General features: G+C 42.5%; 1 protein-coding gene and 1 long non-coding RNA gene across 12 annotated transcripts in view; one reads left to right on the top strand and one right to left on the bottom strand.

The window, feature by feature from the left end:
• The window catches only part of LOC138757461 (uncharacterized), a 34,794-nt gene extending 17,233 nt beyond the window's left edge, over window positions 1-17,561 (top strand). For all 3 annotated transcript variants that reach the window (XR_011353614.1, XR_011353615.1, XR_011353616.1), the window contains 2 exons: window positions 2,076-2,192; window positions 16,956-17,561. This is a non-coding gene — a long non-coding RNA (uncharacterized lncRNA). The remainder of the gene's footprint in view (window positions 1-2,075; window positions 2,193-16,955) is intronic.
• The window catches only part of LOC138757458 (BTB/POZ domain-containing protein KCTD8-like), a 179,122-nt gene that overhangs the window by 9,011 nt on the left and 151,963 nt on the right, over window positions 1-18,148 (bottom strand). The gene's annotated exons all lie outside the window — the stretch shown is intronic.

The raw sequence follows: 18,148 nt of genomic DNA, 5'->3' as shown, positions 1-18,148 counted from the left end.
TTAAAGTGTCTCCTTATCCCTGCTTAGTAAGAGTCACCTCGGTCAGAGGCTTTATCTATAAACTTGGGGAAGGTGGGGAGGGGGGTTTCATCTTTCGGGTGGTTCCGTGGAGGGGGAGGAACCTGCAGATGCAGCGACTGTTAAATGATTAATGTTTTCAAATGTGAGTGAAAATAAAATAAAATGCAAGTGAAGTTTGTTCAGTGTAAGTACAGTATTGTGGCGTGCCTTGAGGTTATAGCTCAGGAAATAAGATACACACAAGGAGTACAGTTAACACTGATTTGATGAATTGGCTGCTCTCTTTATATAGTCAGGCTGACCCTGGCTCCCATGTGACCGACGCGCATGGCCCGTGTTCCTTCAGGCTCTGATTGGTGTCCTCATGACCTGCCATCAGTGATTGGCTGGATCACCCTGTTTTGTTGCAGCGTAATCAATGGGTGTGGTTTGTGCCGCCCTGGGTGCCGATTGGCCCTTTTGTGATCTGTTGGCGGTGATTGGCTGGCTGAGAGCGTTTCGTAGCGGCCTATAGGAACAGCACGCTGACGCCTTGTGCAGCCTGCTCAATTGCCATGTTCGAACAGCATCTTCTGTGTTGGCCTGCGATGAAGGCTGTTGGCCGCTACAGCATAGTATTTTTGTCTTTTGTCTTTTAAACTGTTTATTCTTAATGCAAGTGTACGGTTAGGCATTGTAAGAATAAGTCTAATGCAACCAGAAAAAAAACTTATCTGGCATCTACCAATCACCATAATTGCTGGATGCCAGATTTTTTTGTTTATGCTTCCAATAGTAGTAGACTTAAAGGAATAATTGAAACAAACAGTAAATATAAAAACAGTTTTGGTCATCCATGTTTACCATACTGATGTATCAACTGGCACTGCTTTTGGAAACCTGTGTGTATGTTACTCAGCATTTTCTGTTTACTTCAGTGACAATCATCTTATAATTCATAATAGAACAGGCAACACAGAGGGTCCCATTTCTGGCTATTAAGTTTATAGTCTCTTCATGTCGTAGAGCCTGGAAACAGGCTAAGATCCTGATCCTAACTAATCCTATTTGTCTCTGCCTCTATTGCTCCAAGGGAAAAAGTCCCAGCCTGTCCAATCTCTCCTTATAACTCAATCCCTTCAGTGCAGACAACATTCTAATGAATCTTCTCTGTACACTCTCTAGCTTAATTACATTTCTTACCAGAGCATGGTGGTCAGAAACGCACAAAAAACTTCAAATGCAGGCAAAGAAACTTTTGGTACTACCTCTTTTGAAGAGCAATCCATTTTGTTCTATTCCCTGGTTAATTTCAAGTATAACTTCAATTTATTTTCTTTTTCAAATATTTAATTAGTCTCCATCACTTTCTATGACAGTTCATTCTAAAACAAATCACAATTCTTAAAAAAGTATTTTCTCCTTGAGCCATCTTCTTGTGCCCTCTGCTTATTGACATTGGAAATGGTTTCTCTTTATTGACTCAGTCTAAACCTTTATGATTTGAAATACCACGTTTCCAGTGTTTGACAAACAATGGATAATGATAAGTCAAAATGTAGGACGGACTTTGAGAATCTGGTGTCAGTGCAATCTCTCAGTGTCATAAAGACTAGGGAGCTCATTGTGGTCTTTAGCAAGTGGAGGCTGAGCGATCACCCATCTGCATTTATTGGTAGGATGGAGGTAGAGAGGGTTGGTAACTATCAGGTTCCTGGGAATCCAAAATTTGGAGAACCTCACATGGTGCCAGCACATCAAGGGAACAGCAATGAGGGCACTTCAACACCTCTACTATATAAGAAGTCTGAGGAGATTTGAAATATCATTCTAAGCTTCTACATGTATATTTTTTTTTAAAAAAGGTGTGCCCAGGAGTGCAAAAGACTGCAGAAAGTTTCAAACCTAGCCAAGACCATCATGTGCATTGAGTTTCTATTGAAGATGTTATGAGGTGTTGCCTTAAGAAGGCAGCCAAATGTCTAAAAGTACCCTGATAACCCTGGCCATGATCTCATCTGCTGCAACCATCTTGCATCACTAGATTCAAGAATTTTTTTTTTTTTTCCCAACAGCTATCAAGCTCATGAACCTACCTATACTACCCTAACCCTAAGTATAAACTACTCCAGGACCATCAAAAGATCTGTCTGCACTGTTGAAAATCACTTTCTTTTTAACTAACTGCAACGGTGAGTATTCATTTATTCTTACTTTTGTATTTTTTTTAAATCATGCAGTCATTTGTGTTAACTTCATTCACACTATGTTGGTTGCAGCATGTAAGGATTTTGGTGCATCTGTACATTGTACTTGTGTATATGACTATAAACAAATGGTTCTCAACCTTTTTCTTTCCACTCACATACCACTTTAAGTATTCCTTATGCTGTAGGAGCTCTGTGATTAGTAAGGGATTGCTTAAGGTGGTAGGTGGGTAGAAAGAAAAAGTCTGAAAACCACTGTTTTAATCGTACCTAATTGATTCGTTATGTGCATGGTTTTGTTTCTTTTCTTCTTTGGCTTGGCTTCGCGGACGAAGATTTATGGAGGGGGTAAAAAGTCCACGTCAGCTGCAGACTCGTTTGTGGCATGGTTTTGTAACTCCAAAGGAAATGGGTCAATGACAATTTTTCCTCAAGCGAAATATTTCAGTAACAATTGGGTCTAGAGCAATGATTCTCAACCTTCCCTTTCCACTCACATACCACCTTAAGCAATCCTTTACTAATCTCAGAGCACCGATGGCCTGGGGATTACTTAAAGTGGTATGTGAGTGGAAAGAAAAAGGTTGAGAACCACTGATATAAACACTTATCATATCTTGAATTTCTTTGACTGATTCATTTTATTCAATCTCTCTTTTATATTCTCTTCAAAAGTTCCAAGCCTTTTCTGAAATGCAATGCATAGAAGTGGAAACAATTATTCCCCTTACTATTACTGAATGCTTGTAATTTGGACCCCCCCATTACACTTTTTATCTTCCAGGTATGGTATCTTCAACAACCTAGGGACAGTTTAATATTTTATAGAGGTTTGTCATAAAGCCCTACCTTGATCAACCCATTATAAAACCTAGCATACTAAATCATTATTAACTGCTTTGAGAGCCAGTCCTATCACATTAAATGATTATTCACGAGCATCCTCGGATCATCTTGTCCCTCATTCAGTATTGAACTATCCAACTTAGTTTGCCTCTTTTCATTTTTGCTATAAAAACGATAATCTCACACCAACTTGGACCAAACTTCTCACTAATTACTAATTGGTAACATTTCAGAATTACACCTTATTCTCAAACATCTTTATTCATTAACATGCATCAAAAACAGCCACTCACCACAATTCTGTTTTTGTATCAATGCTGATGCTCCCATATGCTTAGGCTCTATTGAATAGTTTATTATGTGACGCTTTATCAGACATTTTTTGAAAGCCAATACATCCCATACCTGTTTTCATCACTACCTGTTTTCTTGCTTAGCTTTTTTAGTTAGTTAGTCAAACATGATTTTCCCTGAGTAATTGCTTGCAATTCTCCCATACACTATGATCTCTGCAAATTTTCTTCTGACTTGGTCTGGAAAGAATCATTGCTGCCTCCCAATGCCTACATCCACCCCATTACTGATGTTAAACTGATGAAAATGTAATTGCTAACTTTAAGCCTTGTTTCTCTTCCTTTGAACGATGCCGTAATATTTGCATTTCCTGAATTTGCCTTGCATCTGAGGAGGCCTGGAATATTAGCACAGTTTTCTGAATTAGAAGCCGGCAATTCTGTCAGTTCCACTAATGGACAACTCAGTGGTGAAAATGCAAATTTCCACAGACTTACAACCTCTCACCACTTAGGCTGGGAGATCTTCCCACTGGATCTTTCCTGGCGGAATCTGGCAGAAATCCAACTGACGCATTAATTTTAACGGAGAAACCTAGTTAGAGAGAGAAAGCTCAGTAATATACAAACTAATTTACTTTTCTTTTCACTTAATTGTTTTAAATTGTTTCCAAGATGTTTTTAACTTAAGAATTATTCATTTTCAATCATTTTTGTGCATTTTTGAAAATTTGCAAATCCATTCAGATACGATGAATTAACTGAATCAAGTCCTCTTCAAGGATGCTTTTTGTTTGATTTCAGATCTTCCTGCTGATCTCTAATTTACCAAGTTCATTTTCCTCCTCCATTAACCAAAATCTGCTCTTCTCTTTATTTTATAAAATGCTCTTTTACCTCATCCCAATTATTTTGAAGCCAATGAAATGTGCCTGTAGTCTGACAGCTGGGCACACATGTCCTTAGCAGCTGGTGAGACTGGGAGAGGGATTTTGCCAGCTTTTAGTGCAAATAGAGGTAGAACCCACTAGATTTGTTCAGAAAGACAACACCCTTAGTGGCTAGAGAGGAATTGCATATTCCTAAGTCAGATGGAATCAGGATTCCTTGATAATTTGAAATCCTATTTTCTACTACAATCTAGAATGCTTCCCATGCAGAGCCAAAGGCTTATCGACTGAATTCCTACCAGTTTCTATTGATTCAGTTCTGATGGCGGAACTTGACCCCAAATGTCGATTGTATTAAAAAAAATGGCATTGTTGCTGGGCTGATCTAATGACAGCACTGCTGCTGCTGTGGAACCAGGGAGCGCAGACACCCGTTGGGTCCTACCACCCAGTCCTACTGCTGACAGCTCCATACAGGCTTTAAATGGCCTATTAAAGGAGCTGATGGTGTTTTATTTAAAATCCTCTGACCGTGGGGTCTGGGCCCAAGATGACAGCACCTACATTTGGCTGTGGCCATGAAGGGCAGGCAGCGGACCTCTGCAGGGCACCAGTAAAGGGGAGGAGGAGACGACCCTAACAACAGTGACAGACCAGTGAGGGACTCCACAGCTTTAGGACACAGAGGCGGTGAGTTGTTGGAGACCTGTAAGCAAGGAACCTACATAGACAGCAGGCTACTGGCGAATTGAGATCAAAGGACTCACACCAGGCAGTGGGCTGCTGGACACTGGCTCAGGAGATCCAGGTTTTGGAACCAGGATTATTGAGGGCAATAATGGGTCCCGAAAGGTTCTGGGTGCTGAAGGCTTCCTCGTGCCAGAGGTTTGGAGTTGGGCTCAGATTCCCAATAGTTTGAACTGAAATGGTGTCTTGTGCAGCTGCAGAGGTTGGAGGAGCGTTGGAGGTGAATCCATGGACACTCAGTGACTCTGAGACTATCTTTTCCTTTTTTTCTCTGACTGTAATGGTGCCAGGAAATGCTAATGGTAAATCTTTGTCTGCCTTAAAGCAGACAGAAGACAATTTCATGTCAGATTGCATTTCTGTTTTATTGCATGAAAATAAATAGTATCTGATTTGACCTGATGTCTTTTGCCTCACAGCTGCTTTGCGAGTTCCTCCAGCAGTTTGCTTTTTGCACCAGATTCCAGCATCTGCAGTCTCTGTGTCTCCAGTGTATTAACTTGCTTTTCCCCCAACCATCACTTAGACATCTTCTTCAATGGTAAACGCCTGTTCAAAGTACACATTAATTAACTTGTGTTTGTGGCATCAAGGAGTAGATCTCTAGTTTGTTTTAATCAGATTCTTACCTGACCACCCGTGATTTGCTCGTGTTTTTTGTCATACATTTTCAAAGGACCTTGAATTCCATTTGAGCTACTGATCTTTTCCAAGTCTTTGTTCTTTTCCTATATTTTTAACCTAGCTCTCCTTTCTTTTTCCAACATGCAGTACATTTGTTCTAAACCATAATGAGAAACAGGAGTAGGAGTCGGCCATCAAGTCCCACCAGCTTGCTTCACTGTTCGTTTAAATCATGGTAGATTACTTCAGTGCACTTTCCTGCCAAATCCCCAAATCCCTTGTTTCCCTTTGAGTGCTCAGGTCCATCAATCTTAACCTTGACTATGACAGTTCACCTACAGTTCTGTGGAGGATAAGCATTCGAGAGATTCACAGCCTCAGGGAAGAAATGCTTTCTCATCTCAATTCTAAACAGCTAAAAACTTTTCTTGAAACTATGCTTCTTACTTCTAGAGTCTAGCCGAAAGAAATCTCTCAGCATCTATTTTGATAAGCCCATTCAGTTTCAATATGACCTCTTATCCTTCTAAACTTCAGAGAGTTCTCCTACTCCTTGAGTCATCCCCTCATTCTTATTAATCAGCATTGTATCACATTTACAACTCCATCATGCTCTAACAGCTAATTCCTGCATAATACAGTAAATTTGACTCTCCCTTCTGGAAACATGCTCTGAATGAACCTGACCATCTTGTTTTATAAGACTGCCCATTGCTCTGTTTTATATCTGCCTCCTCATTTTTAACTCCAAATCACCTGGTTAAGTGAAATCAGCTCATTTCCAGTTGGATTTTTTTGATTCGAAGATGCTTCTTCAGTTCTCTGCAACTATTTAGAGACAAATGTAGTGCACATTACAGAATTGTGGAATTGAGAATTATGACGGCAACAGAAGAGGCCACTTGTCCCAAAGTATCCATGAAAGGTACGAAATGCTATTTTACAGGATTGTTTGGGTTTGGCTTGATGGGAAGTTGAGAAACTTGAAGAATACTTTGAATCTCTGATGCCCATTTCAGAATCATGGGTCCAAAAACCATCATTCCCAAATTTGCAAATCTATTTTGCCCGACGCAAGGTGAAGCCCACTATCTCCAGCAGCCATCAGAACATATGGAAGGGGGTAGGCCAGAGGAGAATCCTGAGTGAAGGGTCAGTGTAATTCCAGCAAGGGAAGTACTCAAATTAGAAATTATGCTTGGTGAAATTGTTTCTCTTTAACTTTGCATAGTTAACTCATAGGAAAGGAATATTGCTTCAGTATTGTTCTTTTCACAGCCTCAGAATATCCGGAACTGCTTTATAGTCAACAAAGTAAATTGACCAGTGTGGCAGCGCACATCTCTGTGAGTGAAGCGGTCCCGTTTGTACCGCAGCGCTGACAAGACAGCTGCAGAAGATGGCGCCGTCAGGGCTTGCTCACTGCCTCATGGCTTAGCCACAGCTCGCACCCCAGGCCACGTGATGACATCACCATTGCACGGGGTGGAATTCCTATTGGTCTTAAAGGGGCATGTGCAAAATTCAAATAAATATTTCTTCTAGAAACCCCACCGAGTGTTTTCAGTGTGTAGCAGCCACTACATTGGTGAACTCACAGAGTCCAGACAATATCTGGTCTCAAAACATGGATTCATCAGTGATCAACGCTGTCTCTGTGAAGCTCCCCCCCCACCCCACCCCTTCAGGACCCACCGGCCTCACACGTGGTTTGGGCAGGTAGAGGTGCAGTTTCGACTCCAACAGATCATCTTGGACTCCACCATGTTCTACCACTTGGTGAGTGTCCTCGATGAAGAAACAACGGCCAGAGTGGACGACCTGATCCATAATCCTCCTGAGGAGGGCAAACCCTCCTCCTTAGCATCTTTGGGCTCTCCTGTTGGCAGTGTGTGGCCAGGCTGATGAACCTCAATGGCCTGGGGGATAGAGCCCTGTCCGCTTTGATGAATGAGATGCTCGCACTGGCAGAGGTCACAAACCCTGCCTGATGTTTGACCAAGCCTTACTCGAACAAATACCAGAAGACATCCAGCTCCTGCTAGCAGACGAGGACTTCTCAGACCCCAGGAAGGTCCCAACTCCCACCAATGTGCTATGGCGGATGAAGTGAGAGAACAAAAGCCACCGCGAAGCAGGTCACACACCCTGCACCCAGCCGACCACGGCCTGCCCCCAGACAGAAGACGGAGGAGCACCAGTTGACCTGGTGCTTCTATCACCAACGCTGGGGAGCACAAGCCCGCAAATGCCGCCAACCCTGCTCATATCAGGGAATCGACTAGGCCAGCTGCCGCATTTGGCTGCAATGGCTGGCCACACGAACAGCCTTTTACACGTGATGGACAAGACCAACAGTTGGCATTTCCTGGTGGACACCAGAGCAGAGTTGAGCTGCCCCCAACCACCCTTAAGACCCGCACGAGAGCACGAGGCCCGACCCTGCAGACAGCGAATGGCACCGATATAAAATCCTTTGGCACACAGACTGTTCAGGTACACTTCGGTCAGGATAAATACCGTTGGATGTTCTTACTGGCCACCGTGCGAACTGCACTGTTAGGAGCCGACTTCCTTCATGCACACAGCCTGCTGGTCGACTTGAAGGGCAAGAGGCTTGTGCATGCCCATACGTTCTAGACCCTCCATCTCGAGCCGTCCAATGCACACCCACGAACAAATACTCCCGCATCCTTGACAAGTTCTTCACCATCTTACGGCCACAGTTCACCGCCACCATGCCCCAGCACGGTGTCTGCCACCACATCACCACACAGGGCCCTCCACTCCATGCCAAGGTCAGGCGACTGCCGACAGAGAAGCTGCAGTTAGCGAAAGAGGAGTTCTCCCACCTCCAGGAGCTCAGCATAGTCTGCAGGTCGGACAGCCCCTGGGTATCTCCCCTGCACATGGTCCCCAAGGCCTCCAGGGGTTGGTATCCATGCGGGGACTACTGCCGGCTCAACCACGCAATTACGCTCAATTGATACCCCATCCCCCACATCCAGGACTTCATGGCCAACTTGCACAGCGTCAAGGTTTTCTTCAAGGTTGACTTAATCAGGGGCTACCATCAGATACCCGTACACCCTAATGACATTGGCAAGACCATCATCATCACCCCATTCAGTATTTTCAAATTCCTTCAGATGCCTATTGGCCTGAAGAACACAGCCCAAACCTTCCAGCGGCTCATGAACGCACTGGGAAGAGACCTGGACTTCATGTTCATCTATCTCGACAACAACCTCATCACCAGTTGAGATCACGACAAGCACAAGAACCATGTCCGCACACTGTTCACACATCTGGCTGAATTCGGCCTCACTGTCAACATGGCCAAATGTCAGTTCAGGAAAGAGTCACTACAGTTTTTGGGCCATACCATCACTGCAGATGGGGCAGCAGGGCCATACAACTGTTCCCAGGGCAGACACCCTCAAAGGCCTGCAGGAGTTCACGGGGATGGTCATCTTCTACCACCGTTTCATCCCAGGGGCTGGAGGCCGGATCATCCAGATCACCTCTAAACAAAAGACACTCGAGTAATCAAAAGAGGCTGAGACAGCCTTTGCCCAGACCAAGGCCGCCCGCACAAGGGCCACCCTACTGGCACAACTCCGATATGACACCCACACAGCACTCTCTGTGGATGCATCTGCCATGGCCATCAGGGGCGACCTAGAGCAAGAGGTCAATGGGCAGTGGCGCCCACTGGCGTTCTTCAGCCGGCACCTCTGGCTACCAGAGTTGAAGTACAGCGCGCTCGACCAAGAACTCCTGGCCTTGTACCTTGCGATCAGGCACTTCCGCAACTTCCTAGAGGGCAGACCGTTCACCACCTTCACGGACCACAAGCTGCTCGCTCAAGCCCTCGCCATGGCTAAAGATCCCTGGTCTGCACACCAGCAATGACATCTTTCCTATATCTCGGAGTTCACCACCGACATCCAGCATTGGGCGGGAAAGGACAATGTCACTTTCCAGACCAACCATACACAACTTGTCCCCTGGACTGAACTATGCCCAATTAGCTCAGGCCCAGAGAAACGATGAAAAGATGCAGGCCCTCCAAACCACCATGACTGGCCTGCGCCTCGAGGACCTGAAGCTGATGGGCAGCCATGACATGGTCCTGTGTGATGTCTCGACAGACTCGCTGCGACCGATAGTCCCCACACAGTAGAGGCAGGAAGCATTCTGGGTGATACACAACCTGGCTCAGCCCTCAGTCAAGACGACGATGCGCATGGTGGCAGAACGCTTCGTCTGGCACAGGTTGAAGAAACAAGTGGCCCAGATGATGAGGAGCTGCACACATTGCCAAGCATCCAAAGTTCAGCGCCATGTTAGACCCCCAATACAGCACTTAAATCCACTGGCAGGAGGTTTGACCATATCCACGTCGACATAGTGGGCCCCCTATGGGACACCCACTACCTCCTGACCATGGTCGACTGGATGACGAGGTGGCCGGAAGCTATCCCCCTCAAGGTACACTTCCACTGAGTCCTGCGCCAGAGCCCTGCTCACGAACTGGATCGCATGTTTTGGCACCCCAGCCCATATGACCAGCAACAGTGACGCTCAGTTCACTTCTGCCCTTTGGGTGTATCTGATGAACCGCTTGGGGATCAAGCTTCATCACACAACGACCTATCATTCCCAAGTGAATTGACTCGTAGAACGTTTCCACTGACACCTCAAGGTGGCTCTCATGGCGTGGCTGAGAGGACCCAACTGGACAGACATGCTGCTATGGGTCTTGCTTGGCGGTCGAACGGCTGTGAAAAAAAGACCTCCAAGTTTAGTCCATGGAACTTGTCTACGGTGCACTGCTGTCGCTACCAAGGGAGTTTCTCGGAGCAGATGGAGGTGAGACCCTGCCACTACTTGTGGATCTCCGCAACAAGCTTGCCTCATTAACACCCCACTGCCCATCCATCACAGCAAGTACCCGGTTAACATCCCCAAAGAGCTGGACTCAGCGAAGTTCGTGTTCGTCTGGCGTAGCCTGCACCCGACCCTCCCTGTAGCGCCTGTATGAGGGCCCTTACAAAGTCTTCCAGCGATCGGGAAAAACCTTTACTCTGGACATTGGGGGCGGGAGGAACTTTTCACAGTCGATTGGCACACGTGGACTTAAATCAGCCCGTGCAGATTGCAGAACCTAAATGGAGGGGCTGACCGCCCAAGCGGTGGGATGCGTAAGCCGGTTCTGGGGAGGGTTGTGTGGCGGCACACATCTCTTTGAGCGAACCAGCCCCGTTTGTATCGCCGCGCTGGCAGGGCAGCTGCAAAAGATTGCGTTGTCAGGGCTTGGTCATTGCCTCGTGACTTTGGGCCATGTGATGACCTCACCGCTGCGTGGGCTGGAACTCCTGTTGGCACACGAAATTCAAATAAACAGTCCTACTGGAAACCCCACCGAGTCCATTGATGTTTTCTGTGTGTAGCAGCCACTACGCCAGCTCCAAATGTTTCTGTCCAAACTCTAAAGCAGCTATTCTCAACAGGAGCCATACGACCCCAACCCTGGGGTCCACAGCACATTTAAGGGGGCTACAGACTGAAATCATAAAATATTTGTTGTGGAAATATTTTCAATTAAACTTGATTGCTTCACAAGTAATGGGGCTCATTAATTTTGAGCAGGGTCTTAAAGGGGCCACAACCAACGAAAGGTTGATAATGACTGCTGTAAAGTATTCCAAGCTGCTGAAGGACAAACACAATAGCTGCAACTTCAGGCTGAAAATTTTGTCACATAAAATTGTACAAAGGTAAGCCCTGAAGGAAAATTTCTAACAAAACCCATCTGGATGATGAATGTTTCAGTAACCACAGAACACCAAGAGAGGCACATGAATCTCACTCTTTATGCAATTAAATTTTCCAAGGTCTCATAAAAAAACTCTGAAAATGATTTCAATCATTCCATCATTGGTTGGGTCCTAAGGGGAATGGCCCATAGAGAAGCTGAAGGTCTCCTTAAAGACTGGGCTAGTATCAAGGCTTTCAGTTGCCTGCTCTCTTCACTCTCTCACTCACATGAACAAGTTATGCCACAGCACTGATTTACACACTATTAATACAAGAACCTGCTTAAATTAATGACGCAGCCAGAGTCCTATATTTTGTTTTCATTAGTATTCACCAAGAACCAGGAACTTTCTCAATTGTGCAATTGCCTGACTTTCAAACTCCTTTTGGAGCAAAAACTAATGTCAGTGAAACACTGGAAAGTTTTAATTGATCAAGGAGATTGCACAAGATTAAAAAAAAAGAAAGCAGGAGCTAGTAGCGTTGCAGGAATTTGATGCTTGGAGAAACATCAGGACTGCTGGGCAAATCTATACTATCGATTGCCTTCTTATAAAAGCACTACAATCCAACGATAATAATAACAATTATACAGTTTCAAACTTGATCTGCTCAATGGTGACTACAAGACAATTTTGGATACAATTAGAAACACTGCAGCTAAGACAACATGTTGACTCATATGGGATGAGTAATGATCAATGAGAGTTTATTGTCATATATACCATGCCCAGATGCACTGAAATTAGATCATAGAACATAGAAGATAGAACATTACAGCACAGAACAGGCCCTTTAGCTCATAATGTTGTGCCAACGTAAATATACCTACCTCAGAACCCTCTGTTTTGCTTTCATCCATGTTGCTAAGAGTTTCTTAAATACCCCTAATGTTTCAACCTCTACCATCAACTCTGGGAATGCATTCCAAGCACCGTCAACTCTCTGTATAAAAATCCTATTCACGATGTTTCCCCTAACTTTCCAACCTTCCCTTTGCATAAATGTCCTCTGATGTTTGCTACTGTCATGGTCGCGTACTTATTAGCATTTGTGTCAGAGACGGAGGACTAGTCACAGCCCTGCCAGTTGGAGCATACATTGCCTGCAGCTCAGAGGCTATGTATCCGCCGTCAAGCTTGACTTTCCAAAATGCATCACCGCGCACTAATCTGGATTGAACTCCATTTGTCACTTTTCTGCCCAACTCTGCATCCTGACTATATTCTGTTATAATCTACGGCAACCTTCAACACTATCCACAACACCTCCAACCTTTGTATCATCTGCAAACTTATTGACCCATCCCTCTACTTCTTTGTGATAAAAATCATAAAGAGGAAAGATTGCAGAGCAGATCCCAGCAGAACTCCAAACAGGTTATGCAAGATGCACCAACTACAATAGTTAGAATAATTACATTTGCACAATACCCTAAGACAGAAAAAGAGATAATTAATATTAAGGATAGATATATAGTCACAGTTCCAGTCAGTACAAGAAAAAGGGACATGTCACTTGTGAATGCATACTACTGTAGTTATTTCAGCTTGTTAAATAGTTAATGGTCAACAAATAAAACAGCCATATCCACAAACCTCTGGCATGCTTAATTATTTATTAATTACTGCTGCAGTCTTCAAACCCAGGCTCATAGCCCAGAGCACAGTGTTACCCAGCTTCTCTTATTTTCCCTGCAGTGGGCCTCATACAGACCATGCTGTCTTGGGTTTATCATGGCATTGACTAGCAAGTCATTGACAAGTCAAGATTTAAGAGAAGCAGCACTTCTTTACAGAACATGATCAATATACGAAATGATAGAGCACAAGAAGCAAAGTCTTGGCAAGACAATTTGATGGTTGTTTTCCATATAAAAATTGAGCAAGGCAGGCAGAATGACATTCCTTCTTCGGAATCTTAGTATCTAATATGCAGGGTGCTGGAAAGATACATGACATATGCCTGAGAAGAATGCACATCAGATAAGAAACTGGAAAAAATCATATGTAGAGGAATAAATCTGAAGAATTTAACTTCTAGTGCAGCAATACACATGAAAAAAATAAGGGGAATAAAAAATGAATGCAAGGAAGACAAAGAAAGTTGCAGAAAGAATTTAATACTGGTGAAGCAGAGAAACAATTATGCAAGAAAGAACATTCCGTATATTTTAAGATTGCAACACCAGAGAATATCAGAGTATTTTATAACAATTCATTATGCAACTCATGGTATAGAGCAATTAAAATAAGCACATCCTGATCCATTAAAGATTCATCATGTGTATAGCAACAAATTGTTCACTGGCCAAATAAAAAATGGAACATTAAGCATAGTTATTCACAATGTAAAAAGAGAAACAGGGATGAGAAAAGCTAGGGTGAGAAAGAAATTCAATGAAGGGCCTTGTCAAGCAGAAAGCACAGATGAAGGAATGGCAGCTGCAAATGAGCAAGATAATACAAATCAGCCATAATGTTGCACCTTTTCTGAAATGATAGATAGAAAATTAGACAAATTATCTGCCATGTGGTTTTCAGAGTTCATTTCTCTGTGTACTCTCAACCTTTCAAACTGTCCTATGAATGATCTTGACAATACTTACAGCAAGAGACAAGCAAAATCATTAGGGAAGAAAAGATGAATTCTGAAAGGAAGCTGGTAAATAACAAAGAAAAGGATACTAAGAGTTTTTTAAAAATATATATAAAGAGTAAAAGAGAGACACGGGTAGATATGGGACAGATTGAAAATGATGCTGGAGAAATTGTAATGGGTAACAAAGAGATGGAAGAGGAACTAAAAATATTTTACGTCAGTCTTCACTGAGGAAGACAACAGCAATATACCTGATAGTCAGAGGTCTCAGGGAATAGAATTAAGTACGGTCAGGATTACTAGAGACATCGTGCTTAGCAAGCTGAATGGAATAAAGGTAAATAAATCTCTTGGACCAGATGAGGTGCACCCAAAGGTTCTGAAGGAGGTGACTTTGGAGATTGTGGAGACATTGGAACTGATTTTCCAGAAATCAATAGATTCTGGCATGGTTCCCAAGGATTAGAAGGTTACAAATTTTGTTCCACTGTTTAAGAAAGGAGGAAGAAAGAAAAAAAAGGAAATTATAGGCTTATTAGTCTGACATCAGTAGTTAGAAAGTTATTGGAGTCGATCCTTAAGGACAAGGTGATGTAATACCTCGAGGTTCATGGCAATGATAGGTCCAATCCAACATGGATTTATGAAGGAAAAATCCTGCCTGACCAACCTATTGGAATTTTTTGAGGAAATCTCAAGTAGGATGGACAAGGGAGAGGCTGTGGATGTTGTGTATTTGGATTTTCAAAAGGCCTTCAATAAGGTGCCACATGAGAGGATGCTTAATAAGATGAGACCCCAAGGAATTACAGGAAAGATATTAGATTGGGTGGAGTTTTGGCTGATAGGCAGAAAGCAGAGGATGGGAGTAAAGGGATCATGTTCTGGGTGATTGCTGGTTACTAGTGGTGTCCTGCAGGGGTCAGTATTGGGGCCGCTTCTTTTTACAATGTATATTGATGATTTAGATTATAGATTGAATGGTTTTGTGGCTATGTTTGCAGATGACACTAAGATAGGTGGTGGAGTAGGAAATGTTGAAGAAACTGAAAAGTTGCAGAGAGACTTTGTCAGCTTAGGAGAGTGGGCAAAGAAATGGCAGATGAGGTACAATGTTGAGAAATGTAGGGTTGTACATTTTGGAAGAGGAAATAAATAGGCAGATTATTATTTGGATGGGGAGAAAATTCAAAATTCAGAAGTGCAAAGGGACTCATGCAGCATAACATAAAGGTTAACCATCAGGTTGGATCAGCAGTAAAGAAAGTGAATACTATGTTGGTATTGATTTCAAGAGGAATAGTGTATAAGACTAAAGAGGTGTTGATGAGAGTCTATGGGGCACTGGTGAGATTTCATTAGGAGGACTGTGTGCAATTTTGGGCCCCTTATATTAGAAGGGATGTAATGATTTTGAAGAGAGTTCAGAGAAGATTTACCAGGATGATTCCTGGAATACAAAGGCCAACATATGAGGAACGTTCAGTGGCTCTTGGTCTGTATTCATTGGAGTATAGAAGAATGAGAAGGATCTCATAGAAGCATTTTGAATGCTGAAAGGATTGGATAGAGTAGATGTGAATAAGATGTTTCCCTTGGTGGGTGAATCCAGGACAAGAGGGAACAGTTTTAGAATTAGAAGGTACCCATTTTAAACAGAGATGAGGAGAAATTTCTATAGCCAGAGGGTCGTGAATTTGTGGAATTTGTTGCCACATACAGCTGTGAAGGCCCAATCATTGGGGGAGTTTAAGGGGGAGATTGATAGTATCTAATTAGTCAAGATATCAAGGGATAAGGGGAAAAAGGTCAGAATTTGGAGCTAGATGTGAGAACTGTTTAGTGCAGGGTGGATTTGAGGAGAAGACTTGATGGACAGAATTGCCTTCTTCTGTTCCTTTATCTTGTGATCTTGTGGACAAATGTAAAGGATTTTGTAAACAGTGAAGAAGGAGAACAGTCAATCTTGATTTATTCCTTCAATGTTATTTGTTGTTGGTTGGGGGAATTCCAAACATTGGCAGATGCCTTCTGGCTCTGCAGTCCCACTGATTCTACATCCTTCTTGTGCTGTGTAGGAAGATCATCTTCATCTGTAGACTCAGGTAACCAAGCATCTGTTGATTAGGAAATTAATTCCATCTTGGTCTTCCCATATCTTCATCCACCTTTCTACAACAATTATAGAAACTACTTACATTGAGAAATTTATATTTACAATGCAAAACAATTATTTGATCACTATTAACTATGTTGGAAGACATAACTCAGTTCCCAAAATATTATAATATTTGTAAGCAACAAAACTTGGAACTTGGGTAGATGCACATGAAACAAGAAGTGCTGAGATACTTGGAAGCAGCTCTCACTACTTATCAATAGTTGGGTGGACTGTTGGGTAGAAACATAATGGTTAACCATACACTTAAAGCATATTTAAATGTGATGGGACAAGTCTTTGACAGGCCTTAAATTATTTTTTTTTGACAGAAAATGTAGATTAACAATTTTAAGAAGGTATGTAGCTTCATTTGCCATGTTAGATTCATCATAAAACGTACTTTTTCAAATAGTCACAAGGCCAAACTGCATGACGGTATCATCCATGACCTTTCACCATCAGTAACATTGACTGATGTGAGACCAATAGTTGAGGTGACTCAGTGGTGCAGCTTATTGGAAATAGATGGAAATTCAGATGATGTGATAACCATTACTGACAGCTTACTTTTAAAACCTGCCTAAGGTAAGGATTTTAAGGATTTGATGATGAAAGGGATAAGATAAGAGGCATCCAACCATCAATGTATTTCCTTCACGTCAAATTTTAGTATAGAACTCCAGAGTGAAAAAAACAATGGGTTAGCTGGAGTTAATTTCAGCTATTTATCAGATGCTAAAGCTTTGTATTTTTCTATTTAAAGATAGGCTGCGAATTTGACTGAAATTTGCAGTAAATGTAAACATCTGTTCAAGACAGGAGAAATCAGTGACGCTGGATTTGGGAGACACCCATTGATGATAATGACGTGAAAGGCGCAGAAAAGGAATGAATCATTTCCAGGACAAAGACCTCACATGAAAGTGAAGTCAAGACATTACAATTCAATTTACATCATCCCAGTTTTGCAGGTGGGAATCTCCTGGAATTGTTAACAAACATATATATTAAGAATTCAGCTGCATATAGCTAATACCTTGGCAGAAGTCTCAGAGCTTGTAAGGGTAGAGTAAAAACAGACAGATCAGTAGCATCTTTATTTGGTGAGCCTATCTTCATTAATTTAATGAGATTCCCCAGTTGCTAAATGGGCATTCCCAACACTGGCAGAAGACATCTTATTTCCTTCCGTGTAACAACTTTCCATCCTTTTTATCGATTTCACAATCACATTTCCAACGTAAGTTCTGCAGGCTCATAATTTATTTTAGGAACTAATATAGGGGTTAGCGCAACATCGAGGGCCGAAGGGGGCCTGTACTGTGCTACATTGTTCTATGTCTATGTCTAAGAGCAAAAGGGTTAGTAATAAAGATAATGAACCTTCAAGAAAGACTCAAGTCATATTTTATGTCAGCCAGAATTGTTCCCTTGGATCACCACTTTACTCTGGTCAAACTATTTATATTAAAAAATTCTGGAAATGTTGGACAATGCAATGGCATCTGCACACCTTCTGTGGTGTGGTGGATACATGAGAAAATTCTGTCCTCTTCATTTCTTAGTAACCTGAACTCTGTCAGATGTTTTAAATCACAACATACTTCTGGAACTCCATGAGACGACCATAAATTCATTGCTTATTTCAAAACAACATTTTGTTTTAAAAGTGATTCACATTAATACCATTTTCACTCTTTTATTTTAGATTATTAGGGCTATTCTTTCATGCTTTTTATATATCTTCCTTATTGGGATAAGTTATAGCTACATATACCAGAGAAGATGCAGATATCTTCAAGTTTTCTCCAAAGTTATGTTCTAAACCAGGCTCTATGACTTGTACCTGCAAGCATTGAGTCTATCATAATTCGATGATTCATAATTCAATGTTCAAGATTCCTTTATTGTTATATACTAAAAACAGTGTAATATTACACAAACTAGCCTTTAGTC

The sequence above is a fragment of the Narcine bancroftii genome, chromosome 3 (genome assembly GCF_036971445.1).
Source record: "Narcine bancroftii isolate sNarBan1 chromosome 3, sNarBan1.hap1, whole genome shotgun sequence".
In the NCBI taxonomy this organism is placed as follows: Eukaryota; Metazoa; Chordata; class Chondrichthyes; order Torpediniformes; family Narcinidae; genus Narcine; species Narcine bancroftii.
This window is presented reverse-complemented; position numbering and strand designations above follow the sequence as displayed.